The sequence below is a fragment of the Diadema setosum genome, chromosome 21 (assembly GCF_964275005.1).
Source record: "Diadema setosum chromosome 21, eeDiaSeto1, whole genome shotgun sequence".
Lineage (NCBI taxonomy): Eukaryota > Metazoa > Echinodermata > Echinoidea > Diadematoida > Diadematidae > Diadema > Diadema setosum.
In genome coordinates, this window is record NC_092705.1 from 2,134,986 (window position 1) to 2,162,665 (window position 27,680).

The 27,680-nt window shown below is 39.6% G+C and overlaps 1 pseudogene; it reads right to left on the reverse strand.

The window, feature by feature from the left end:
- Window positions 1–14,653: 14,653 nt before the first annotated feature.
- LOC140244728 (uncharacterized) lies at window positions 14,654–22,980 on the reverse strand (annotated as a pseudogene).
- Between the last annotated feature and the right edge of the window lie 4,700 nt (window positions 22,981–27,680).

Genomic DNA, 27,680 nt, shown 5'->3' on the forward strand with positions numbered 1-27,680 from the left:
ATGTAGTAGAAGAACAGACCCAGCTCGCTCACAAAGTGAGCGGCTTCTCCGGCCGCAGCAAGCAAGCGGGAGCGTCCCGGCCGTGGCTACCCGTCGGCCGGCGCTATTACAAGTTAAACTACTACTAGTAGTCTAGTAGTAGATCTAGTAGTAGCAGTCTACTAGTAGTTATAGTAGTCTACTAGATAGTCTCTTTAGTACTACTACTACTAGTAGTAGTACTATTACCACTAGGTCTAGTAGACTAGTAAAGCCCCTTTTACACTTTCACGGATCGCATCACGGATGACCACGGATCGTCGATCCGGGATCATCCTCACTGTTTCCGGCATGGCCGTGTTGACTCCGTGAAGTCATCCGGCATTATCCTTGATCATCCGGCATGTCCGCGGAAAAAATTAAGCTTGCTTAATTTTTCATCCCGGACATCACGGATGAAAATCAATACGAACTCTTCCTTGTTGGCACCGTCTACTCCGTGTAGCCTCCGTATTCCTTCCTTGTAGGCACCGGCTATTCCGTGTTGCCTCCGTACTCATTCCGGGACAGTCCGTGAAGACATCGGGACGTCCGTATTAGCATCGGCTCCATCAGGGATGAAAAATTCGTGTATTTTGCTATACAAGCTCATAAAGTTCATGAAATTTGCTCAGATCTTTCCCAATCGGTACAGCCATCATCCCTCATGCTGTTCGTATAGTGGTCGCCTGAGAAGCGTCAGTTACCCACACACGTCATCTCCTCGCTGTTCTTTTTTTTTTTGTGTGTATGTGTGTGTTTGATTTGTTTTGTTTTGTTTCATTTTGTTTATGTCATGATGTTCCCGTAAAATGAGAGTTTGCAACAAACGTGACAAAGAGATTTGCCTTTATTGATGTCGACAACTAGAGGCGTATGTAGGCTGCTGTAGATTTTTTGGTGTACCTTTTATACTGTACTTAGCTCTGGAATCATGTCATCCAAGAATGATAAAGTATCAAAAGCAAAAGCAAATGTCATCTGTGAACATTTTGGGGATATCCGTGTAAAGACCACGAAGACACCTAGCTCCATCCGTGCTCAATCCTTGATATCCGTGTTAGCTCAGTATCGTTTCCGCTGTGGTGCGCGTTCATTCCTTGTCTGTCCGTGTAGGTAACGTACTTGGCCGTGTAGACTCCGTACTTGTCCGTGTAGACACCCAGATGGGCTCGTATTAACACCGGCATTGATTGGAAAATCGATATTTTGCATGCCGGAACACCACGGATGACGATCCGTGGTCATCCGTGAAGCAATCCGTGAAAGTGTAAAAGGGGCTTAAGTAGTATAAAATAGCAGAATCTTTGGTAGTAGTACAGAGGCTACACTCTAATAACGGTTAGGGGGATTATGTTGTTACGGGGTGGGTCGTGGCTCAAAAAAAAAAAAAGAAAAAAAAAAGGCCTAACCAGTTTCCCATGGTCAGTTTCTGCAATATTTGTTCTCAGTAATTTAGATGCGCCATTTTCTAAGAAAAACGATACCAATAATGATCGTCAATTTTGGTCGAGTAGTTTTTGTTTTATGCTAAAAATCATACTGTGGAAGGAAGCCCCAACGCCGTGCTTATCTACCAATGAACGCCACGGACGGTGGGGCTGAATTCACGAGTAGGTCTAGGCCTATATAGCAGGCGAGTCGCCGTAGTATTAGTACAGACACGCAGTGGTATTGGGGCTATCGTGAAATAGGCCCCACCGCAGTGCGCGTGCACCGTACCCGTGCGTTTATAGCAAGCAAGGGTAGGGCCTCCTAGGGTTTAGGGTTAGGTAGGGCTGTATTTATGGTTAAATTGGCCGTTAAATTAGTCGAGGGCCATATTAGGAAGTCATTTTTGCTGCATTCACGAGTATTGACTGTGGAAGGCAGCCCCACCGCCGTGCTTTATACAACGGCGTAGCCAGGATTTCATCTTAGGGGGGGCGGTTAGTCTGCGAGGGAGCGAAGCGACCGAGCCCGAGCGAGCGGAGCGAGCGAGGGGGGGAGGGTGTGGGAGGGGGGTGTCCCCCCTCCCACGGTAAGAACTTTTTTGCATTTGGATGTTGTAAATGGTGCAATTTGATGCATGTTTTTGCGCGTTTTATCGACGTGAAACAGTCCCACTTGTTTATGGTAGCAGTTTATTTTGATGTAGATTATTATTGAACAATTTGCCTATAAAAGGGTATAATTTAGATACACTTCTTGTATTAATTCTTTTCACTGAATATCATGAACGCGACTGAACCCGAGCGAGCGGAGCGAGCGAGGGGGGAGGGGAGGGTGGGGGAGGGTGTGGGAGGGGGGTGTCCCCCCTCCCACGATAAGAACTTTTTGCATTTTGATGTTGCAAATGGTGCAATTTGATGCATGTTTTTGCGCGTTTTATCGACGTGAAACAGTCCCACTTGTTTAAGATAGCAGTATATTTTAGTGTAGATTATTATTGAACAATTTGCTTATAAAATGGTATAATTCAAATATTCTTTTCACTGAATATCATGAACGCGACTGAACCCGAGCGAGCGGAGGGAGCGAGGGGGTAGGGGAGGGTGTGGGAGGGGGGTTTCCCCCCTCCCACGGTGAGAACTTTTTACATTTTGATTTTGCAAATGGTGCAATTTGATGCATGTATTTGCGTGTTTTAACGACGTGAAACAGTCCCACTTGTTTAAGATTGCAGTATATTTTAGAGTAGATTATCATTGAACAATTTGCCTATAAAATGGTATAATTCCAATACACTTCTTGTATTAATTCTTTTCACTGAATATCATGAACGCGACTGAACCCGAGCGAGCGGAGCGAGCGAGGGGGTAGGGGAGGGTGTGGGAGGGGGGTGTCCCCCCTCCCACGATAAGAACTTTTTGCATTTTGATGTTGCAAATGGTGCAATTTGATGCATGTTTTAACGACGTGAAACAGTCCCACTTGTTTAAGATTGCAGTATATTTTATATCATGAACGCGACTGAACCCGAGCGAGCGGAGCGAGCGAGGGGGAGGGGAGGGTGTGGGAGGGGGGTGTCCCCCCTCCCACGATAAGAACTTTTTGCATTTTGATGTTGCAAATGGTGCAATTTGATGCATGTTTTTGCGCGTTTTATTGACGTGAAACAGTCCCTCTTGTTTAAGGTAGCAGTATATTTTAGTGTAGATTATTATTGAACAATTTGCCTATAAAATGGTATAATTCAAATACACTTCTTGTATTAATTCTTTTCACTGAATATCATGAACGCGACTGAACCCGAGCGAGCGGAGCGAGCGGAGCGAGCGAGGGGGTAGGGGAGGGTGAGAGGGGAACCCCCCTCCCACGGTGAGAACTTTTTACATTTTGATTTTGCAAATGGTGCAATTTGATGCATGTATTTGCGTGTTTTAACGACGTGAAATAGTCCCACTTGTTTAAGTTTGCAGTATATTTTAGTGTAGATTATTATTGAACAATTTGCCTATAAAATGGTATAATTCCAATACACTTCTTGTATTAATTCTTTTCACTGAATAACATTATCATGAACGCGACTGAACCCGAGCGAGCGGAGCGAGAGAGGGGGTAGGGGAGGGTGTGGGAGGGGGGTTTCCCCCCTCCCACGGTGAGAAGTTTTTACATTTTGGTTTTGCAAATGGTGCAATTTGATGCATGTTTTTGCGTGTTTTAACGACGTGAAACAGTCCCACTTGTTTTAGATTGCAGTATATTTTAGTGTAGATTATTATTGAACAATTTGCCTATAAAATGGTATAATTCCAATACACTTCTTGTATTAATTCTTTTCACTGAATATCATGAACGCGACTGAACCCGAGCGAGCGGAGCCAACGAGGGGGGAGGGGAGGGTGTGGGAGGGAGGTGTCCCCCCTCCCACGGTAAGAACTTTTTGCATTTTGATTTTGCAAATGGTGCAATTTGATGCATGTTTTTGCGCGTTTTATCGACGTGAAACAGTCCCATTTGTTTAAGGTAGCAGTATATTTTAGTGTAGATTATTATTGAACAATTTGCCTATAAAATGGTATAATTTAGATACACTTCTTGTATTAATTCTTTTCACTGTATATCACGAACTCGACTGAACCCGAGCGAGCGGAGCGAGCGAGGGGGTAGGGGAGGGTGTTGGAGGGGGTGTCCCCCCTCCTACGGTGAGAACTTTTTGCATTTTGATGTTGCAAATGGTGCAATTTGATGCATGTTTTTGCGTGTTTTAACGAGTTGAAACAGTCCCACTTGTTTAAGGTTGCCGTATATTTTATTGTAGATTATTATTGAACAATTTGCCTATAAAACAGTATAATTCAAACACACTAGTCTTCTTGTATTAATTCTTACACTGAATATCATGAACGCTGTCTGTTCAGCAATCAAACAGAAAAAGCATGCACACGAGGGTGTAGATAGGGGCATATCCCCTCCCACACGAAGGTGATTTTGCGTTTTCAGACCTGAAATTCAGCGATCTGGTGCAAATTTTTGGTGCAACACTTTTTCATCGAAGTGTTAAAATCACGGAATTTAGCTCTTATTCCGAATGTGCACCATCTGTGCGTATGTATAAAGTCTAGTGAGGTAGAACTTAGGGGAAGGGGGATTCCCCCTCCCGCTCGCGGAGCTTTTGCGTTTTTAGAATTGAAATAAAGCGATCTTGGTATAGCCACAGTCTACTTCTTTGCATGGCGGGGGGGGGGGGGGGAACAGGAAGAAGGCGTTGGCGAGTGTTATCTCCACTCTTCCCTTCCGATGGAGCTTGTATCTTTTTAAGGCTGAAATTGAGATATCTCGTATACGCATAATAAGCATATTTGATGGAATCAACATTTGGGTAATCAAAAAAAAAAAATGATGGGGGGGGGGGCTGAGGGAGGAAAGGGTCGATTAAAAGGGGAAATTCCCCTTATACATGAGGGAACCTTCAGTTTTCGGAATATTAGTGAAAAGTCTTGTGCACTCAGAATTATTCAGAATTTTTTTTTAATCTAAAAAGTGTACTTAGCTAGGGAAAGCGGCAAAGAGGGGGAGGGTTTGGGAGGGGGTATCCCCCTCCCAAGCACGAGAGATTTTGCATATTTTGAATTGAAATTCAACGATCTGGTTCACACTTTGAGTGAAATATTCAAAAAAATATATCTTATTTGATGAAAGGTTGCAAAGGAGACCCGCTTCATGTGCATGCATACAGTATACACGCATTTTTTTTTCCGCCTCCCAACTCCTCGGTCCAAATCTTAGGGGGGGCGACCGCCCCCATCGCCCCCCCCTGGCTACGCCAGTGGCTTTATATACCCACCGATGAACGCCACACGGTGGGGCTGAATTCACGAGTATTTAAACAGGCGAGTCGCCGTATATTGTATTTAATATTATATACCTCATAAGTGAGATTCGTATCACTGATTGGTCAAAAGTATATCACGTGACAAGGTGTAGTCCCGGTTAGGGTTTTCATGTAAGTGATAGAAAGGCAAAACCCTCGTGATAGTAAGTCAAAACCCTCGTGATAGAATTCGTAAACCCTCCGCGACTTTTGTACACATAAGATAACAAGTACACTAGACTTCGCGCGCGGTGTCCGCAACCCCTCCAAGGACGCGCACTACGCGCATCGTATACAACACGTACACGAAACACATGCACAATCATGAATCATCACACGATTAGCGCACAGCAGGCATGTTTCAATATACAATTATACAACACATGTATGGAATCTTGCCATCTGATTGGATAAATGCTGGTCACATGACATTCAGAGGAATCGGCTATCCAACGCTCACACTCAATGGCAGTGCAATAGTCGACTATTGAACGGTACAAGCGAGCCGGCAGTGCAATAGACCTTAGGACACACTGAACTTGTGTATCGTACAGCTAGCTGGCATTGATGCATACGCGCACCCGTAGGGTTTGCGCTGCGCCAGCACGCAACAACCGTTTATGTGTACCATACCACCACCGGTCACCGTATCTACGCACGTCGCACGGCCATGCGCCACTACGTTATCGTGGCTACGTAGACCTACCTCTTTTCACCCGAGCTTTGTTCTCGTCTCTGATGAGGATCTCAGCGCATTGCTAATCATGAGTGAAATGCAGCAGCAAATACTAAGAAAGTGATCAAATACAGTATGCTTTAAATAGAGGTAAGTAAACTCTCTAGACCTAGCTATATAGGATGTAGTTAGACCTTTTTCAAGACCTAGGGGGCCTACCAGAGATCGAGCCAGTAGTGGCAGTACGCTAGTTGGCCTAACGTTATGCGTAGGCTTTCGCATACGTAGTTCTCGATCTACCTATTTAGGGTTAAAACATAATTATCTATTTTTGGTCCAAACTGTAGGCCATGCCTAAATATTTCGATATTATGTGTTGTATAAAACAAATATTCAATGTTTATCATTCGTGCGACGGTACCGAATATTACATTCGGTACAAGTTTAACCGTTCTATTCAACTCCGCTTCGCGTCGTTGAATAGAACGGTTAAACTTACACGCTCATGTAATATTCGGAACCGTCGCACTCATAAACATTGAATATTTGTATAATATTCAGTGTTTATGAGTGCGATGGTTCCGAATAGACCTTATGCATATGACGTCACACGGTCTTACCAACTGAAGGGCGCCCTCCCTCAGAGGGCAAGCGATGCGTTACTAGAGCGTGCTTTTACACGCGAGGCAATGGTCATTTACACACAACATCGGTGTTTCTTTTACTGTCTTTTCTATTGCATGTAATCTACAGCCCTAGATCGGGAAATTCAAGCTTGTATAGCAAAATCGACATTTGAGGTATGCATTGCACTCACTAGGTAAATGATATATCCAACATTTTGGCACAATTTTCATGAAAAAAGATGCAACTACCAGCGGTCGTAACAGCTCATCAACCTACGAATCCGCTAGCCAATCACATGTGAGGTAGATTTCTACGTGTTTTTTACTAAAACACGTACCTCGCATGTGATTGGCTAATGAAATTCAAAATGGCGACATACATTCAGCGAACGGCGATGTTGCGCTATGGATACAAATTTCTGCGATTTAACCTAGGAATTCTGTAGTTACTGTGAGTATTTCGATTGCACAATGTGAGAAAATTACTCAAATATTGCTGCATAATGTGTCATGTCATGTCAAACTTGTTTGATGGTTAAAAAAACCTGCCACTAGCCTGGGGACTGGCGGCGAGTGAGGCGATCGCCGCTAGCGCGCATAGGAAAAGCACATAACTAGCTGCACGCCTCTGCGATGTCAAGGACTCCGCTTGCCCTCTAAGATGGCGTCGCGAGAGGTTGTCAAGCGAGTGATGACGTCAATGCATAAGGTCTATTTTACATGAGCGTGCAAGCTTAACCGTTCTATTCAACGACGCGAAGCGGAGTTGAATAGAACGGTTAAACTTGCACCGAATGTAATATTCGGTACCGTCGCACGAATGATAAACATTGAATATTTGTTTTATACAACACATGATATCGAAATATTTAGGCATGGTCTAGAGTCTAGACCAAGATAGATATGCTTTAACCCTAAATAAGTAGGTCGAGAACTATGCGAAAGCCTACTCCTATTAAACGTTATGGCTATGCCTACTATAGCTATACGTAGCGTACTGCCACTGGATGGCTCGATCTGTTGTAGGTCTTAAAAAGGTCTAACTAAACCCTATATATATAGGGCTAGAGAGTTTGCTTACCACTATCTAAAGCATACTGTATTTGACCACTTTCTTTCCAATAGTATTTTGCTGCTGCACTTCACTCATGATTAGCAATGCGCGGAGATCCTCATCAGAGACGAGAACAAAGCTCGGGTGAGAAGAGGTACAAGTAGGTTTACGTAGCCATGATAACGTAGTGGCATGGCCGTGCGTGTATAACGGTGGACTGGTACGGTGGTGGTGAACCGGTTGCGTGCTGGCGCAGCGCAAACCCTACGGGTGCAAACCCTACGGGTGCGCGTATGCCATCAATGCCAGCTAGCTAGTGTACGATACACAAGTTCAGTGTGTCCTAGGGTCTATTGCACTGCCGGCTCGCTTGTACCGTTCGCGTACCGTTCAATAGTCGACTATTGCCAAAGAGGTTCAATTATGTAATAGAGTAAGCGCTCACCATTCAGTGCGTACAAATGAAAACGGGGCCAATTGAACAGTGGCGCGCGCGCACGAAAGAGGTCGACTACCAGAAGCCCGAACCCGGAAGTGCCTATAGTAATACACGTAAAGTACAGCTTCGAAGATGGGGTTGGGTTGGAAAAATCATTCTAATTTTAAGGAAAATCATTATTTGTCCATATGCCTCCTGATTTTATAAGTGAGATACATTCTCAACACAGTATACGTGTTTTGATGAAAAAAGGACTTGCTCTAATGTGTCAAATATGTGCCTTAACATGAAGCCAAAATTGCCAAACAGGCATTCATGCATTCATATTACATATAAAGACTGCAGAAAGGTACAGTGTATACTCTTTGGTATGGGAGTACTGATTTCACATAATATACGTCACTTAGAAACATCAGATACACATACAACACACACTCCCACACGCATACAGCACACACTCCCACACACACACACACCCACAACAAACACACACACACACTCACAACAAACACACACATACGCACACACACGTACACAAATATTGATTTTCCTTAAAATTAGAATGATTTTTCCAACCCAACCTCATCTTCGAAACTGTACTTTACGTGTATTACTATAGGCACTTCCGGGTTCAGTCTTCTGGTAGTCGACCTCTTTGCTAATGGCGGCGGGTCGTTCAATTGGCCCCGCTTCTGTATGCGAGCGCGCGCTCTATTACATATATAGAACCTCTTTGACTATTGCACTGCCATTGAGAGTGAGCGTTGGATAGCTGATTCCTCTGAATGTCATGTGACCCGCATTCATCCAATCAGATGGCAAGATTCCATACATGTGTTGTATAACATGGCATGGTGTCCATGATTTGAAGTGAGTTGAGTCAAAGATCGGACAATTTGTCTTTAGGATTTCTTAGGATCCCGAAGCAGAGACAAATCTCAGCATGTTGGAAATATCGAATTAAAACACGAGCGACGGGAAACTGGATGTAGGCCTATACTGTAATCTTCTGCCAAGTTCTTATGCAGGAGCTCGCCGAGAAGGCGGTGTGACTTATCGTGAGTGAGTACCGTGCGTACTGGGTAGTCTACGAAATGCACGCACACCATGCAAGCGAGCGCTGCATGGCCGCAGTGTAGGGCTAACGTTATAGGCCTAACAGTTAGTTTAGAATTTACTTCGAATTTGCCTAGCCCTAGATCTTGGTTAAGTCTTAAACGATGAGGTATAAAAAACAAATATTAACTGCTCTGTATTCGGATGGTGGTGGAAATTATCACTCCCTCGGTGCTTTTCATACCGACCCTTCCATCACCCCTCGGCTAACGCCTCGGGGTGATAGAAGGGTCGGTATGAAAAACACCTTGGGAATGATAATTTCCACCATCATCCTCATGAGCAGTCAATATTTGTATACTATTAGTACAGACACGCAGTGGTGGGACCTATTTCACGAGTTTGCCGAAAATAATGGATATCAAAGCGTACCACAGTTGTAATCTGTATTATTGGCAGTATTAAGTCCGATACAATTCATTCAATATTCTTTTGTCTAAAGGCTTAGCCAATGACAATAGTGCAGCGCAGCACCTGCTATATGTATGCGCTCGCTAGCTCGCTCCCCCGCAGCGAGCGCTAGCCAGCCGCCAGTCGGCCGGCTGTCGCTGCGCTGCGCTAGCATGCGCATAGCCTTGCCAGCTCGCTGGCTATGGCTAGACTGGTCGGACAATCGACGACGTCATCACAATTTAGAAGTGATAGTGCGCCGCATGCGGCGAAAGTATAGCAAGTTTTCCCAAACCGAGGAAATTGCATCCATTATGTTAACAAAAAATATAGAACAAAATTCAGAACAGTAAAAAACCCCGCACAACCATAGAATTACTTAGAATTTAACATTAATATTATTACATCATTGAGAAAAAAATGTCTAAACCATTTTATTAGGTCTTTAAGAACAAATTAAAATTCTTTCTATTGAAATCTTATGATATACAAACCATTAAATTTCTTTTACTGTACCAGACAACAGTGAGTCTATTCTCTTTCTCTTTTTTATATCCGTTCCTATGCATTCATACCGGTATTTGCACCCAATCAATCGCAATATCAAACCAGGGAGCGTGTTTATTGTTTTATTATTGCATTTACATCATGAAGTACAGTATGCTTGTGTCCACGATGGCATGTGTTGTACCATAGTCTCATTTCCCCCTTTTTCTTCTTTTTCCTTTTTTTTTTCTTTCTTTCTTTTTCCTTCCTAAGTTAATTTCATGTCAGTTGACATTGGTTTCTTTGATTTTGTGTACGTATTTTCCGAGGGTCCCATACCCTACAAGCTTTGCTTTTGAGTGGGATCTTCCATTTCCATTCTAATCTTTGTATTATGTATATGACTCTATATACCTTAGAAAGGAATTTCTGTTGTTATTTGTGACCACTTGTACGTTTTCTTTGAAATTGTTACAAATATAATATGTTCTGTAAATGTATTGTATATAATTTTCCCTGTTTATTCAATGGAAATGGAAATAAAATTGAAATTGAAATATGTGTTTGAGCGAAATATGGCCATACGGTGTGCTGTGATGTGGAGTGCTGTAGAGTGGGAAATGCTGGTAAGGTAAGCGACTGAGGGGGAATCATCTATGTAAGTATTACGGGTATTGATTACATGCATTGAATTATTTATGCATATAATTATAAGCTCTCCGTTTGACCCCATATCAATAATTGATTTCATCATTCTATATAATTCTTGCTGTGGCGAGTATGTAGAAGTAATTGCTACATGGATCACATGATTATTTGCAGTGAGTGATGATTAGAAGATTTGATATAGAAGAACCTCATTTGTGAAGGGCTGATAATTTATTTTGTATTATGCTATATTTTATGCAATGCTTGAAATATGTTATGATACTTTTACTTTCAGATATATAGATCATGAGGCTGAAAGGGTGCAGATAACGGAGGATGGGGCAGATATAAAGATGGGCATCAAAATAATAATAGTTTCTGGGTTTTTTTTTTGTCAATCACTTTTCTATTTATTCACTTCCATTCAAAAAATATAAAAGACGTCAATTCACTTTGGTATTACTGTACAAACATAGAATAATAATTTCTTTAAGATTACACCCCTCGTCTCACGAGCGCGCGTGCGCGCGCGCGCACACACACACACATTTTCTCAATATAATTTCGTTTAAAATATAAATATAATTTCACTTCCGCCATAGCGCATTATTCTTCCGATAGGTCTGCAGTAATGCCCCAGTCACATATAAACACGGATGTTCAAGGATCTACACGGTGATCCGGGGAGATCCGGGATTTTGGTTTGACTGTATACACACGGTATCAACACGGCAGCTACACGGATAAGGCCGGAAGAGCGCGGCGTGTACATGGACAAACACGGCATCTACACGGATCAACACGGCAGCTACACGTCAGCCACACGGACCACCCCGGATTGCTCAGCCAACACGCCAATCCCCGGATGACGCCGGATGTTTTTGACCTTCAAAATTTGCCGTGTTGGCCTCCTGGTGTCAACACGGATCTCTCCCCGGATCAGATCCGGGGCAGTGGTCCGGGGTGATCCGGGATGTGTATGTGACTGGGGCATTAGGACTACAAGGTTTCACATGATTGGCAAATAAGCATTATCTGGTATTAATACACAAATTTGCATGACAATACATGTACTTTGGGCCAAAGTCAAAATATGGAAAAATATAGTTAAATTGTTAGCATTTTTCTTTACCTTTGACCCCGTTTGTCTACCTAAGTCCAGTCTGGATTAAAACAAGAGAAATATGAGAAAACATGAGAAATATAAAAAACTATATGCACAGAAAATAAGCCTCTGAAATCAAGAAAATACATGTGCAGTTGTATTAGCCTACATAATATTGGGTAATCATCACTCAAGCAATTTTATTTGCGAAATGCGAGTACTTTACGAGAAACAGGAAGTATTTAGGCAGGATGACTCAAGTTACACGCATAACCTTCTCGTCTCAGGGTCAAAGATGGCTGCGTTTTCATACGTTTTATTAATCTTTCAACTCTGAAGAAACGAAACTAGACAAAGCATAACCCCCACCACCTACAACAGTTGTTCATCCCTGCACTATAGCCTTGCGCGAAGGCGGCTCACAATGGATTCGCATACTAATAGTACGCCGGTTGGTGGACTCGCGCGCACACAGCGATCGGATGGAAGCTCGCTACTCTCGCAGCTCGCCGGTCGCGCGCTGTGGGTGCGAGTCCATTAACAGCAGTCAAAACTATCTTTGTCCGCCTCAGCCTACGACAAACGTTGATGAATTGCAAGAAATTATACACGTTTGCATATAAATACATTATAAAAATCAGTTTGCCTGTTCAAAGTTCACATTTGAAATTCAGAACCTGATGCTGAGTGAAGTTCATTATGTTTGAATATCATACATACAAGAAAGACAAACGCATATTATAATTCATTATTTACATAATATAACGTGTATGATATGTCATGATAACGGAATACCTGAAAGACATGAGTATTCGAATATAAAGCGTCGCCATATTCCCAAGGCAATCTAAGTTATCTGTGTCTACCTCATCAGTCTATGAAACATAATTGCAAGAGTTCGTTCACACACATTATTGACGATATCTGACAATGCGTGACAGTTTTCGCTTTCGTCGCCTGTAACTTCAATTTTAGAATATCTCCAGAAAGAGAAGTCTTGCCATCATCCCATTCTTATTAACCTGCAAAAAATTATCACTTTTATAATCACAATGCGAGATATGTTGTACATTTCACGGCTTCAATCACAGTTTCCTCAACATTATTCTTATCTATGCAATTATGTTTTGTAAATCATTGATCTAGAAACTCATTGAAAAAAAAATCAAACGAAAGACGGCAAGTATGCCATTATGGTTATATTTCTGAGGATGGCCTCCAAATGTCTAAATGTAAAACTTTTTATCTTACATGTACATACAATCTGATGATTTTTTTTTCTTTATATACAGCGGTATAAACATGACAACAAAATCTAACTTGAAAATCTCTCCAATACAAAGTTCTCTGCAGGTTGGTATAGGAAGAATAGATACTTCATATTTTCAATGGAATGCAATATGATACAACTGTTTTTTGAACGCTTGCAACATAAGTCTTAAAATATGTGTAAACTTAAAGAAATGAGCCATTCCACAAATGCAAATAACAATTTTGAGTAAAATTATATCTTCCATTTAGACATCTTACAAGTACATGCATATATCCATATAATTATCTACTACATGATATATTCTATTCCACAATAATTCACTTTCTAGCATAAAAACAGAGCACTTGATTAACCGCTTTCAGAAAACAGGAGGAATATAATCCATACCTTATCATCAAGTTGATGGAATGTGTCATTTGCATGAAAAATAACTTTTTGTTGAATTCCCATTGTATTTTCGTTACATAGCTGTCCGCACCTGACGCCATAATCTTTAGTAGTCTCCTCATCCAGTGGTTTCAACACCAAAACTTGAAAAAGAAAATATTACTTTTGAATCGATTGCCCGATTTTCCTTAAACTTTCACTAATGTGTTCTGTACTAATGTTGCTGCTTTCACTCAATCCACATTTTTCTTTCGGTTTTGGTTTCCTTTAAGATTTGAGAGAAGAGGATTTGTAAAGGTTCCATGATTTAGGGATTTTGTCTGTTTATCTGCCCATCCCGCGGGGTATTGTGCTCCAAGGGACCCTCAAGTGGTGGATGGTGCTCACTTGTGCAAATAATATACTGTATATTTGTTTGTTTGTTCATTTCCATCTTAGAAGATGGCTGGATAGCCCATATTTAGCTACGTTAAGCTGGTCTTCCATGGGATCCAGTTGGATGTGAGGTGGGACCACTTCACCGGATTAAACACCCTGCTCTTTGCGATGAATGAATGAAGTGGGATTTTTTACGTGCATGAGTTGTTACTCGCTCATACATTACAGTCATCAATGTACTTTAGTATAGTATAGTATAGTATTAATTTAGCATTATCACTTCTGGTTCTTAGAGAATAACTTTTTTTTTTTTTTAAGATTCCTTACGTGCGGGGAAGGGGGGGGGGGAGGGGATTTGGGCGCCTCATTGAAACAAACTAAGATGCTATCCCCTTAGGGATGCTACCTTTCAAGTTTTGTGAAGATCCGTTATAGGATTTTGAAGAAGGATATGAAAATGTAAAAAGTTTTAGAACGACGCACGATGTAAGACGGACGTCTGACTTAGGAATTGCTCACTTGAGCCTTCTGTGCAGGTGAGCTAAAAATGAGCCCATCATCACCACTGTGCACATTATCAATTACATCCACTTTTAGGTTTCATATTACGTGCCCGGTCAAAGAAGAAGAAGAAGAAGAAAGGATATAAAGAACATAACACACACACACACACACACACACACACACACACACACACACACAAAACAATATAACAACAACAGGTTGGTTTCACAGTCTGCATCCGTCATTCAGACTGAAAGTCAATCATTCGCCTCCGGTCTTGCCGCTGCGTCTCCATTTCTTGGCACTAATGGAACTCCTTGCGGGCCATTGTCAGGAGGTGCCCCATCGTCCCCAGCGTTTGGCTGTTGCTGGATATTTATTGGCATTAAGGGAACTCCTTGCGGGCCATTGTTAGGAGGTACCCCACCGTCCCCAGCGTTTGGCTGTTGCTGGATATTTATTGGCATTAAGGGAATTCCTTGCGGGCCATTGTTAGGAGGTACCCCAGCGTCCCCAGCGTTTGGCTGTTGCTGGATGATATTAAAAGTAAAGGGTGAAATGATCATTATGAATTGGGGTCATATGGACTTCTCTTTCATTATATATACCTTATAACGCTATATGACCAAGAAGTCGTTATAGCGAGCTTCATGATATTAATGATAATGATGATAATAATAACAATAATAGTAATAGCGATAATCATAATAACAATATTGATAATAATAATAATAATAATAATAATAATAACAATAATAATAATAATAATGAATAATAATGAATAATAATGACAATGATAGTAATAATGATAATAAGAATTGCATTTATATAGCGCTTTATACCGGTGTTTTTAACGCACTGGTACTATTCATACAAAAAACAACAACAAACAAACAAACTAGAAAACACTTAGGCCCGATTAACGAAGGTGGTACAAAGACCATGGTTTTGTATGGGGCGCCAAATGTCGCATGGCCTATTTCGTAACGAAACCAGTCATTTCGTCAACGAAATTTTCATTTCATTACGCTGCGTTCGCAGCGAGTATTGTGACAGCGCGTTAGCGTAAAGGGCTCAGTGAGCACTCTCTCGATCTTAGATGCCGCACATTCTCTCTTGTTTCTGAATTCATAAAACATGAAATGACAAGGATCTATTTTAGGCGTCATATAAAACAAATAATAAATGTCTTTCATTTGGTGAAAGATTATTGATCTATTCCACTGGGCTGCATGCGCCTCTTTGAATGGATCATTATTTTCATCTTTCACCTCATGAAATATTCTGTTCATTAGGCTCATAAACAATCATAATTTGTACAAAATTAACCCATGAAATGCCTTAACATTATCACCACACAATGTATGAATGAAATACATCCATCCGTACACTAACGTTATTACATTTCAAACGTTCATTCATTCAGGGAGACCTTTTACCCTGTCACAATCAGGGCCCTGTTGCATAAAACCCTTACCGCTGGACTTACCGCTCCTTTTTTAGCGGTAAGTCTTCAAATTAGTGGTAAATTTTGTAATCCTTGATGCTGATTGGCTGTGATGCCTAATTTTGACGGTAGTTACCATTGAAAATCAATGGTAAGTTTTATGCAACGGGCCCCAGATCAATGAGTTCTCAGTGTTATTCCTTATACCCATCGTACATCTCTACGCACATGTTTGTTTGTTTTTTTCATTCATTCATTTATCTTTTCCATCTCAAACAAAACTTGTAAATGTTTTTTTTTTTTTTTTTTTTTTTTTTACACAAGATATGAATTCATCTTAATGTCAACATTACAAAATATGATAAATGATATTTATGGACATACCATTGATAAGGTAAAAAAGAAAACGCCAAAAGCATTCTGAAGTTTAGAAAATGCAGGAGATGGGCAGAAAAGCTATAAAAAGCAATGCTTGTAGGGTCCATTCCCCCAAACACAGTAAAACAATTATATAATTTATCTTTTATTTTTGTTCATGAAACTAGATTTACAACACGAATTACACGAACTATAGCGATAAGAATAAAAAACCTAACTAGCCCTAGACAAACACCCAGACAGATCCCAACACTATAGGTTGCTTGCATACTGATAATAGAATAGGGAAGAAGAGAGAGAAAGAGAGAGAGAGAGAGAGAGAGAGAAGAACTGATAACATGGTTTGGAAAAAAATACAACGTCGATAGTTAAGACAAAAAGTGATGGGTGAACGGAGCTGCTAATGATGTTAAAGAAAACTAAATTAAAATGAAACGTTCCCATACTTTTAAATTGAAGTAATCCAGAAACCCAGAGGAAATGTTTTCCCTTTCCTATGAGATCTAGATCCTAGATCACGATTCAAAACTGGAATAAAACTCTGCATGTAGACAATGCAGAATTTGAATGAAATCTATTTTTTTCCCAAAAAATACTTTCCTTACACATGTTACACCACTCTATAAAAGTGGAAGAAAATCAAGCAAAATTAATGCAGACTGTATACAATTCCAAAATTGCATCTCCTGCCAGTGGCACGCTACCTTGCATAATAGTATTGGAACAACATACAATCAATAATGTTGTTTACATGTTTTATTCTTAATCTAAAAGTCGAGGCACTGTTACACAGAACAATATGTGGTTAAAGGAAACCATAACCCAAACATAAGTGCCAATTGAGTAGAAGTAGCAATAACACACAGTCAAAGTTTAAGTAAAATCTGACAATCGATTCAAAAGTTATGAATTTTTGAAGTTTTGGTGCTGTCATCACTGGATAGAAGACTACTACATATGCAGTTCATGATGCCATTATGGATAACAATCTTTATAGAAAAAATAAAGAAAATTCAACATATTTTCACTTTTCTAGCATAACGAAAGAGCTCATGACTTACCTCTATCAGAGAGCAGGGGGAATAAATGTTACCCGTAACATATTATGTCAGTAACAAGTTTCTAGAATGTGTGCTTTTTCGTGAAAAATGAAATTTCGCGGAATTCTTATTATGTTCCTTGTATTGTTGCCCATAATGATGTCATGTACTGTTGTCTTCTTATCCATCGATGACGACATAATGCCCTTTCAAATACATGATGTCACACCCGCCTTTGTTCTTGTGTTCGCACAGGCGTCACGTCCCTTTTGTTGCAAACGCAAGTAATTGCTTGTGCGGGACAAGCAAAAGGTATAAGCACAAATACAAGTTTATGCATATGGATTTAAGCAATTGCTTGAGCTAGGCCTTTTGCTAGACGAGCTTGTGCTTTTGCTTCAAGCAATTGCTTGTTTTATGCATTCGGCCCACTGTATGAAGTGACATAATGTGGAGAGTGAACAATCATTGGTAAGATAGATTGAATATTTTCATATTGATATAGGTTTTATTGATGATAATAATAAGTACAGCATTTGTAATGCCCCATCGACCTAGAAGTCTATTCTGAGGCGCAGAGGGACATAATTATGAATAGAATAACATACATTATAATCACAGTTGTGCATAAGAAGGTTGAAGAAGAAGAAAGAGATAGAAATACATACCCGATGAGCAATTCAATGAATATTCAACCAAAATAAGATGCGAACATATATGATTTCAGAAGCTTTTTGAATGTCTCAATGGTCTCTGCTGATCGGATCCTCAGTGGAAGAGCGTTCCAGAGAGATGGGGCTGCAGAAGCAAAGGCTCTTTCTCCGAGAGTCGAGATTGTTCTTTTAACTGTTAATTGTTCATATTTATGAAAAAGTTTCACACTAAATATAAGTCGTGCATAAGTGAATAAATTATAATGTATGCATGTATATATGCGTATGAAAGTTATTTCAGATGACTGTTTGTCGAAGAATGATGAAGTTCAGGGTAAGTCAAAGGTCCCATTTCAAAGTGCATTAAGTTTGCATTGTTTTTTTTCAAACAGACGAAATGCAACAAAGAACATACGCAGTAACGAAAAACACTGCCCATATGCTGTAAAATGTTTGCCTGTTTGAATTTCTTAATGTTCCTCACTGCAGTGCTGATACGAATTTGGATGCATTTCTCGTGCAATTTTAATTTGAACGCGTTTTTACACGTTCATGTGAGAAAATCATGAAAGAGAATGCTGATAAAATCAAATTTAATGAGCTAGTTAGCCTTTTAAATGTTGATCTCGATGATCATTTAAATTCGCTCGAATTTGAATGATCGCATCGCTAAATCGAATGCAAATCTGATGAAATTATGCGGGAAAACCTATAATACGTGAAATTATTTTCATCGAATTCTCACGTTATTGTTCCGCAGTGGGCAGTTCCATAGAAAACACCCCACCACCACGACCAGTCCCACGATGACAGAGATCACTACAATCGCTATCCTACCACCGTGCGACAAACCTGTCAATGTGAAACAAAATACAATAAAATGGTATACTGTTAGCCAGTGGGAGAGCAGGTGCATAACTATGCCCTCTAGAGTTAATAAAGTGCAGTGCCGTATACTAGTTTACATACACGACAAAGTATAATGATAAAGTATAGGTTTTCTCTGTCAATTTCATAATTTTGCCATTCAAGTTCCTATTTCGAGCATTCAATTTCACGCATTCCACGCTCGCAGCACTGAATCAGCAAGCACATTCGAAATCAGGTCATTCAAATTCAAAATCGGAGCAATCAATATTGATGTTGATTTTAGTCATTCAAATCTAAGATAGGAGCATGTATTTCACTGAGCAATGAGCTTTCAAATTCAATTGAAGCAGGCGCGTCGCGGCAACGAAACCCGCCGGTTATTCAAATTAAAGAGAAAGCAGCAATGTTCCACATAAGTGCATTCAATTCAAAATACGTTTTCTATTTAGTTAGCTTGGGGTCATGCATGTGTGTCTTTTTCAGTACCTTTTGATAGATTGGGTTCATGATTATACTTCATTTTGCCGTATAGGCCCACCTTGTCATTCTAATATTTAAACTTCACGATTTGAAATGGCAGCCATAATGTATACAGGCACATCGAGCACTATACTGAAGTATACAAACGAGCATTGATAATAGGAGAGGTTGAGTGACATCTTCGAAAAAAAAAAAAACGATTTCTACTACATTGAAACTGATAACATGGACACACGTCTTGTTTGTTGTTTATTGATATCTTATTGGTTTACTTTTGCGGGACTATATGAGATCATTTTGTGTCAGTTTGTCTTTAAATTGATGCATTATGTGGTTAGTGTTGGGGCGTTGTCCTTTTTTAGTGCGTGCGGTGTCATCAAGGAGAATGTTTAAATCGTCGTTGTGTTGTTTGGACGCACTGCTGAATGGGCCTTATGATTCCGAATGTCTTGTAATGATAAACCATGAATACATGATAATAGAATAATACAACAACACTTAACATAATTAGATGCATATAAGCCTGGGTTGTGTAAACCTCCGTGCTTGTTTTATAAGAAATTGTCTTCCCTGTCTGCCCCACATTCACCCCATTACTCCATTCTTCAAAAAGCTCTTCTATTTCCTTCGTTAGCAAATTGATTGCACGAAGAATGAAACTGGTCATATTATGAAAATGAAATTAAACGCCCCAAACAAGCTCAATGGGACTACCACGTGAATGTGAAAGCACGAGTAGGGAATGTAGTTCCCGCATTCGGAAATGGAAGCACATGCGTGAATTGATTTGAAGGAAACAAAATGGAGCTCCCGATATTGACCGCTCGGATCCTGAATTTGAATGCCCGAATATATTTGCGTACGTGCGATGCGTGACTTTGAATGCACATTCATGAATTGGAATGACAAAAGTATGAAATTGAACGGGAAATCTATATGTCTTTAAGATTCACGGACTTGTGGAAGAACAGCCTGTGGCTGAAACAAGTGACCATGGGGAAACAAAGCAAAACAAAAACAAAAACAAAACAATTTCCATGTCGCTTAATCTTGGTTAATCATGCATTAATTACACTTTGGAACTCCCTGAGTGCGTTAACTTCAGCATCATGGGCATATCCCTACCTCAAGGCCGTGAAACTTGGGTAAGAAAAGAAAATGAATGGTTCGGCCGAATTTGGCATTAAATAGACTGAGTTTGTCCGCGAGGAAGCCCATGAAGGGTCTGGAAATCCACCTGGCTGGAGTTCATCATAGAGTTCCCTCTTTTCTAGACTATGAAAACACATAAAAACAATGTACACGCTTCCAAATTTTGGTGGCCACCAAAACACGGCTACGAAAACATGTCATTTCTTATAAAATGTATTCCGACATATATTTCTTTCACTAAAAATGTCGAGCCTTAAATAACCGGTATTCACCAGTGGCCATTCCTCTATACAGTGCATTTTCCAATCCCATAACCCAAATTTAGTGTAACCGAGTAAACGAAATATACCGTTTTCAGGAGCACGATTTCCAGACCCTTTGATTTCGGTTGGCGTAATCGCTTCCGACTCAGTGGCAATTGTCTTCTTGTATTTGTGTTGTCTTACAAGTTGTCATGGCAACGCTGCTTTCGTCTGTTTTACTGTCCCGGGTGGACACTGACGCTCTTGAAGGTGTGGTGGTTGATTCTTGTGAAATCAACGACGTTATCGTTTCGGGAAAGATGCTTTCACAGACTGTGTTTGACGCGCTGGTGCAAACAGTCTTGACTCGTTCATTCATTCCACATTCCGAACATTCATGGCAATTTGTACAATTATTGAAATTAGCCTGGAAGAATTTATGGGGACTAACTTCACATCTACAGGTGAGAAAAAAAGGGGGGAAAGAAAATACAAGTCAATTATAAATAATATTAATAACGTCTTCTTTATTCAGGGTAGTCCCTTCAGTGTTGTCACTGCTCTACCAGAGGGCCCTGTCATTATAACTACCCTAGTGTTGCCAGGTACACATTTATACACCTGGGTCAAGAGGCACGTGGTGAGTAAAACATTTTGGTCCAAGGATGTAAGCACTGGGCGGGAATGGAACTCGGGTGCTCCAATCCGATTGGGAGTCGGGAGTCATATCCAGTATTCCACAGCGCACCAAGTACGTGTTTTTCTTTACATAATGAAAACAAAGGGAAGGAATTTGATTACCATATTTAACCTATATTCATAGTTAAAGGCATAATTTACCATTTGCAGATGAAAGCATTAGTGCTTTAAAATAGTTCTAAAATGTGAGTTAGGGATAGAAACAACCACTGTCAAAATTTGAATCCGTATAATCGATGTTAAGTGTTGTTAAATACACAAAATGTGAACAATAGTTATAATAAAAATGTTTCCAGACTAAACCGTATACAGTTACGGTTTACTGAGAAAAACCCTGATATCTCCTTATATTTTAGGTTTTATTGCAAATATTTCATATGATAGGATGTTTTATGATACAACAGACCTACACATATGCATCAAATGTGATATCTTGAACATTTTTGAAATCACTGCTCCCAAAGGTAAACTGGACCTTTAAAACTTCGTAACCGTCATGGTGCGACATCAAGACTTTGTTTTTACGTTGACACAGACAAATAAAAGAAAAACAAAAACCAAATGACAAACCAACAACCAGTCGAAAGTCATTATATCAAAGGTGCCGATGAACTTGGAAGTTTCAAACATTTTAGACATCAAAGCCACTGTTCCGTTATATCAATGATCATAAAACCCCGAGTAATAATTGAAGAAAATACTTATTCTGGGGATTTCTTTTTGTTGTTCTTTAATCGTACGATTATCGTAAGAAATCTTATAAAAATGCCTAAGCTCTAGCCCAGTTAGTTGAGCATGGCAGATTGGGCTGGACATGGGGTCAAGAGCATGACAGTTTTTTAGGTTTTCTCACATATTTGTCGTGTCTTCATTGGCACTGATACACTGTCTGATCTTCAATTGGCCCGGCTCGCAGAGTTTGAGACCTGTGGCACCGTTCGAGCACAGCTCATGCCTCTCGTCGTACGTCATTTGAGAGGGAAACTCACAATCCGATTCCTGTGAAATGGATTCAGAAAAAACAGAATGGGGAACTCTGGTACAACAATTACAGGATATCTTAGTGTGTCGTCTTATATTGCGGTCCAACTTTAAGCATTTCGTATTGTACTATTTTGTTTAGCCGTTGTATAGGGCAATCATTGTAGTGGACTTGTCGAGAAAAGCAAATACATTAATTTAATCTGTTCCCCCTTCGTGAGAAGATTATCCTTTTAGCTACATAGCTAGTGCCGATTTCAAAGGGGACCAGTAATTCATTCATATATACATATATTCATATACAGATACATACATGAATGTATATACATATTATATATATTACATATATATATATATATATATATATATATATATATATATATATTACATATATATATATATATTATACAGAGAGAGAAAGAGAGAGAGAGAGAGAGAGAGGGGGGGGGGGGAAGAGCTATGCTCTATGCCATCCTCTTAGAGAACCAGTGTAGTTAGCCGTATAATATCAGTTCAATGCATTTATCAATTATTTTGATGTGTGTATAGTGCGCTTACCGCATTTGAGGGCATGACTCTATAGTTCCAGGTGAGTGCAATCGTCAGTAGAATATAAACAGTACAATTTTTCGGTGCAACCATGTTTTCTCTCTGTGGGTACCGTGGAGATTCGATTAAAGGGATCATAATGATCAAAAGACAAGAAACAGGGACACGATGATGACAATATTATTTGTAACATATTTCAATTTCAATTTCACTTTCAAGTTATTTTCATATTTCTCAATGAAAAAATACATCAAATATAACAAATTAAATAATACATGATATCCAGCTAGGAGACATACATAGAATACTGCAAACATATAAAACATAGTGGTCAATCTATGAAAGTTGGAATATGGGAATGAATGCTGAAAAAATATGAAGGAACCTACTAAAAAGCAAGCTTGGGAGCGTAGGTCCCAGTTAAAATCGAGCTAAAGATTGAGATGAGGAGCACGGGTACAACAAATGACCGAAACATAGAGAAAAAAAGAAAATACAAAAAAAAATTACAAATATACAGGGATATAGCAAATTCTTCCCTAATGCAGGTTTGGGGGTCGGATAAGCCACATGCTGCAAGTGGATGAGCCATTGTCATTCTGGCAATGATAACAATATGAGTCAATGTATAATAACAATGACATGGATGACTAAAACAATGATATGGATGACTAAAAGAAGTTTCACAAATTTCATTCCTTTTACAAACCTACAATCACCATCATACGTCCACACTACTCTTCCAAACCACAAACTGAAGTTTTGCCAATTGTTAAAAGGAAATCAATATCCGGCATTAGCCAATATATATGTTATGCTCCAATGTCGATTTGAATGATATGAAGTTGTATCCAACACACAGATTATACAAAAAATTAAAGCTATTCAAAAATATACAAAGTCCAAAGACACAAATACATGTTACAAGTTAGGCTAGGCAACGTCTAATATCCAATATTGCTCCATCACGACGTGTATCTACCAGACTGTCTAAGCACCAACGTTGTTTGTCTAATATTCGATTCGTCTATTCTCCATCGATTCGTCTAATATTCATTTTGTCTGGTTACCATTTCGTCACTTGGGTTCCTCCCAATTCGGCTAATAACCATATAGGTAATTTATTACTTAGTCTAACCCCCATTTCGGCAAATGACTATAGTTTGGCTATTTATCAAATAGTCTCCTCACCAGATGGTCTCATTGCACTTGTAGTCTAATGCACAAATGATCTAATGACCATTTAGTCTACAGCACACTCTGTCTTCGTGTTAATTTGGTCTGATTAAGTTGTTTATCGTGTTCCATTCGCGTCCAAGCCGTGGCATTTTTTACAGTGTTGCCTGGTTCAACAAATGAAATTGTCGTATCGGAGATTGAGAATAATCGTTCTTGGAGTAAATTATCGTACAACCGGTAGTTATTGTACTTATTATCACTGATTATCGTTGTCATTACATCGGTGTCAAAAGCGTCATCATACTCATTTATACACCTGTTACTTAAATGCAACATTAATTGTTGGTTTTGTTTACGTTAAATGGTCCCCTCCAATAATATACCATAAATCTGGCTACGCTGGTGAGTGTCACAGGAGGTATATAGTATCTGATATCAGGGATGTCGCAGAAGACTCGTTCATAAGAGGGGCGTCCTAAGGCTACTGAAAGTGATTTTTTTTTTTTTTTTTTTTTTGGTGATCGATGTGTATGTTCATGGTTATTTGGTTTTAACAGAATCAATATACAATACCCTACGATAGAACACACGACACGCAGCCGTCTGTTAGGATAGCCATCAAATCAACGTGTGCAATTTCGATCTTATGTCCACTCTGTGACTTGAAAATAGTCTACAGACCTAATGGTATTAGACGAAAGGGGGGATACCTAGACGAGATTGTGATTAGAAATTTTTGTCATAACACGAAATGACATTTAGCCAAAATGGGCAATAGAGATTTTTTAGCCAAACGGTATTTTGACCAAAAATGTATAATAGACCAAATGGCCCGAATTCACGAAGGTGGTACAAATGAAACCATGGTTTAAACCATGGACAAAAACCATGGAGCGCCAAGTGTCGCCCTTAATATTTCTTTACGAAGTTGGTCATTTCATCGACAAAATGACCGTTTCGTTGACGAAATTATCATTTCGTGGACGAAATGTCCATTTGTTACAAAATGTTGTCATTTGGTTGCAAAATGATCATTTCATCGACGAAATGACTGATTTCGTAACAAAATATTCCATGCGACACTTGGCGCTCCATGGATTTTGTCCATGGTTTAAACCATGGTTTCATTTGTACCACCTTCGTGAATTCGGGCCAATGGGTTTAGCCGTGTAGATTGGTGTTAGATGATCTGGGAATTAGAACACCTGGTATTCAGTTAGACTGAGTGACAATAAATCATTATCTTATAGTTATCATATTGATATATATCAACAGACAGAATTGACGTTTCTTATCATCAATGTTAAGGAGAACTAACGTACTAAAGTACAGAATTGGCTTTCTCTTCATTACCAGACACTGAACAGGCTATGATAGCTCATATTAATATGTGATCGTTTGAGAGCAACATTGGGTATGAAGATATTCAGTAGGGGCTTCTTCGTTAAAAAAAGCCTTTGTCGTCTATGACATTGTGTGAAATTTAACTTATAAATTATCAACAGATTATCAACATTATAAATAATCAACAGACAAATACAAATACTACAAAGATTACTTCTTACATCAGGAGATGTGCATTGCAGTGCTTTAACAAAGTTGAAATTGTTAACAATGACCTAAATTGACCTTTAAACTTCGTAAGCTTACACTGTTCCAGATTATGATCAAGTGAAAATTAAGAAATAGCAGCCATAAAGTATTCGGGTCTAGAACAACTTTTGCAATGATTACAGCTTGCACAGTTTTGTTCTAAAAAAGATTTTGTCGTCTATGACAGCTTGCTGTGAAACTTTACTATAATAATCAGTAGACAAAGGGCAAATACTACAAAGTTTACCTCTTACACCAGGCCTCTAACATCAGCCATAACAGTCATAACAGCCGTAGTGCAATGCAGTGATGTCACGAAGCTGAAATCGTCAACACAATATATGGAGTAACTGGCCTTCAACTATAGACCAACTCGGCTTGGGAACTATTTTTTTATGGTAATTTCTAACAGGGGTTTCAGGTATGCCTACACCCCCCCCCCCAAAAAAAAAAACAACAACAAACAAACAAACAAACAAACAACAACAACAACAACAACACTATGCAATAACATAGCGACGCACCTGACTCATTGCGTAACCCCCATTGAAAGTGTTTTTGTTCTTCTTTGATCTTTGGAAGCCCCCAGTTATGGCCGCCATGATAAGTAACAGTGCTCTGAAGTCGGACTCATCTATAGCAATGTACTGTATTAGGAGTACACAGAACAGGTTGTGATTAAATACATAACGGCGCATATATCCTGTGCTCGGTCTAGAACAACTTTTAGAATGAAGACTGTTAGTAGAATTTGACAGACAACGGACTTACCGATTCCTCTGAAACCAGTATACGTAGAATGAGCTTGATGAAGGCTCGCATAAGAATGTGAATATAATTATGAATATACGTGACATACCGGCTCCTGATATTACGCACGCGCATTTTCTCCTTCAGTTAGCCCTATACACCTGTACTCCCATAATAGAATGAGCTGAAAAATCGTGTGACGTATACAAGGCTACGTTTTTCCTATCACGATTGGCGCCAAGACTGAAATCATTATCTTCATCATGGATGAATCGTGGTGTTCTGATCAGATCTTGAGGTCAATCGCGGGAATTGCGTTGATAGCATAGAAAACTTTTGGACTGTTCAGACTTTTTCTATGATCAAAACGACTATTAATCGTGACCACGGCATCGGTTCGTCTTGGAGCGTAAAAAGCAACAAATCATAATTATACCTTACCATACAGAAACAATAAAATGAAAAATGAAATGAAATAATTATGTCTAATCGTGTTTCTTAATCCTTGTATATAATCAGTATTATTTTTTATATTTCCCTTCAGCTTAATTTCTGCACATTACATTTTTACAATCATACTTATAGTCAGACTATATACATTTTGCTTTTCCTGCATGTCCTACAGGCTGCTACTCTATTTCTATAGTTCAGTCGCAATTTCTTAAGTCTCTATGAGCAATCCCCATTTTACATTCTTTTCTTTAGAACGAACAGTCACAATATTGAACTAAAATGGTCAGGCAGCTTGAATTTGATTGTTGAGCATCTAGAGGCAGACACGAGTGCGCAAACTATTTTTGAAACACTCTGTCAAAAAATAGTCCATTTGAAATGTCGCCTTTCCTTCCTTTCTTCGTGCTGTGGCTGTTTTTCGTGTGACTGGGTGGTGTTAATGTGTGAATTTCATATTGCATGACCAACTGTGTGTATTTGTATGTATTGTTGTTTTTGTCACATTTTCCTGTTACGCACTGCTTAATGGATGTAGTGTCTGTGCCGTAACATGCATGATACCTTATTTTCAGTATGTATTTCCTCTTTACTTTGAAGTAGATAATCTCTACAATAATAATAGGGTTTTTTTCATTACCTGCATCATACAAATCAATTGTCAGATGCTCTACGTGTACAAAGATTTTCTTAAAATGTATATTGACTGGATGGTGTCACACGCTCAATAGCCACAGCAGGAGAAACACCAACATAGCCACGGACAGTTAACTACACCAACCATTCCTGGCACTCTTAACATGCTTAATTCTAGTAATAGG